This window comes from Penaeus monodon, chromosome 40, assembly GCF_015228065.2.
Source record: "Penaeus monodon isolate SGIC_2016 chromosome 40, NSTDA_Pmon_1, whole genome shotgun sequence".
Lineage (NCBI taxonomy): Eukaryota > Metazoa > Arthropoda > Malacostraca > Decapoda > Penaeidae > Penaeus > Penaeus monodon.
In genome coordinates, this window is record NC_051425.1 from 8,778,146 (window position 1) to 8,780,515 (window position 2,370).

Sequence of the window (2,370 nt, forward strand, 5' to 3'; positions counted from 1 at the left end):
TCTCTCTTCTCTCTCTCTCTCTCTCTTCTCTCTCTCTCTCTCTCTCGTTCAGTACATACTTTCGTAAGTCATATATGAGCCCACATAGGAACTTATAGCGATGGAAAAAAATGTCAAAATCTCTGCCTCTCTTTAATTTAAATATTTACGTTCGTTGTTATTCATTTTTGCTTTTACATAATTCATATCCTTTTTTATCGTCTTTATTAAATTTCCAACGTACCTTCATTACTATAGTCATAAATAAACATTTTTTGTCAAATATAGTTTTCATAACATAAAACTTTGCGTTCGTTTTCCTCCCGGCTTGTTGACAAGAAACAGCTGATCGAAAACAAACAAAGTGAGAACCAAAACATTGCATTTTGACGTTTGTGCCTCGATACCACTCGTATTTTCTTGCTTTGTAGACTTAAATTAAACAAAAGAGCAAGAGAAAGCAGCTTGGAGTGAGAAAATGCCAAATATCAAATTAGAATAATAGAACGATCCATGTAAGAAGTGAACTACTGTTTCATTGATCATATTTTTTCCACAACGTAATAAAATATGTTAAAAAATCATCATCATCATCATCATCATCATCATCATCATCATCATCATCATCATCATCATCATCATCATCATCATCATCATCATCATCATCATCATCATCATCACCATCACCATCACCATCACCATCACCATCACCATCACCATCACCATCACCATCACCATCACCATCACCATCACCATCACCATCATCATCATAAGATAACGGTAATGGTAACGATAACGATAACAACAATAATAGCACTGATTATCACCGAAGGCATAAGAGACAGGAGAGTATAAACAGGAGAATATACAGGAAAATTAATGTGAAAATATGCTGTACTTCAGTCCAGTTTTAAGCAATCAGATGTTACATGCTGGAGGTTGTGATCCCTGAGGCAAAGACCTTTGCCTCAGGGATCACTTCTTTGACATATAATTTAGATTTTTATCCTTTTATGTCATCATTCCCTCTTGCTATTATTTATGTCTGTATTGGGATGGTTATCCTTTTATGTCAGAATTCCATGTTGTTAAGCTTTGTAATTAAGGCTGGATCGTTATATTGTGCTTAATGAGTGATGCTTCATTTGCAATAACAGTCGAGGACCATTTTTAGAATTTCTTGCTTAATTTAATGTGATCAGAAGGAATAAGATATTTGTTTCCTGTTTAATTAACTATTGGTTTCTAAATTAGTAACCCAACCTCCTCCCAATCCAACAGGCTTGAGGGAGCCATGGAAACCATGGCTTTGGATGATGTGTTGGGCAAATCTGCTTCGTATAAGGTAAAATCATGTAATATTGCCTTAATTAATCACCCGCTTGGTAAAGCAAAGTCAGCTGAGTTCATATAGAAATGCATAAGCTGCAAGGAAAGGTTCTGATATAATAGAGCCTTTATTTACCAATTTTTTCAGTTTAATCATTAACCTCTCAACTAGCTCATGATATATTTATAGTAACATGTTTTTCTTTCAAAGACATGGTCTGCTTTTCCTTGTGCATTTTTATTCAATTATTTATTAATCATATTTTGCCTTGCAAATTATTATCATATTAGTACCCACCCACCAGTTTCCAAGTGAGAAATGCTCAATAGTAACCTAACCCAGAGTACTCAAATTTTATCTAAGATAAGCTAATCTAACTTAGTATTATATACATTTTGCATCCTGCTCAACCTGGTGCTTCATATTACATGATGACAATCATTGTTTGGTAAATTGTATGAGGTGAAGCTATCTTAAAAAGTCATTTTATTCTCATGTCTGTACAAATTAGTTTTTAAGATTAAACAGCACTCTTGTCTTTCTCGGATTTTATAAGCAAAACAAACTTTCGCAGCCATTCATGATACATAAACTTGTGCTCACTTAAATGATAGGATATCAGCATCATTGATAGATCGAACCTGGAGAAACCATTTGGAGCTGCAGTTTACAAAGGGTTAGAATAAAGGATTGTCTTTGTCAAGATATAAGTCCCTCTTTATCACTTTTCATTCTTCAGAATTCTTATGATTGTATATTATCAATGACATTTTACACTCTGAAATCATTCATGCCTTTTACACAATTGTCATGATGTCTTTTTTTTCTTCTTTTGTCAATGCATATGAGTCTGACAAAGAGCAGTATGGAATTCCAGGAATCAGCCAATAATACAAGATTTTTTTTACTCATTTGGTGAGAGGTTTTTATATCCATCCATAAAGATGCAATATGAAAGTTTTTGTATCAGTAGTAGTCCAGTTTCATTAAATGTTTGATTATTTAGCACTATGCAAATTGTTAGTTAGAATCTCATCCATACAAATGCTAATATTTGATCA

The 2,370-nt window shown here is 33.4% G+C and overlaps 1 protein-coding gene across 2 annotated transcripts in view; it reads left to right on the plus strand.

Moving 5' to 3' along the window:
* The first annotated feature begins 311 nt into the window (after positions 1-311).
* The window catches only part of LOC119597802 (gastrula zinc finger protein XlCGF8.2DB-like), a 6,086-nt gene continuing 4,027 nt past the window's right edge, over positions 312-2,370 (plus strand). Inside the window, exons 1-2 of one of the 2 annotated variants that reach the window (XM_037947438.1) lie at positions 312-343; positions 1,261-1,324. The gene's annotated coding sequence lies outside the window, so the exon portion shown is untranslated. The other variant, XM_037947439.1, reaches the window with a different exon arrangement.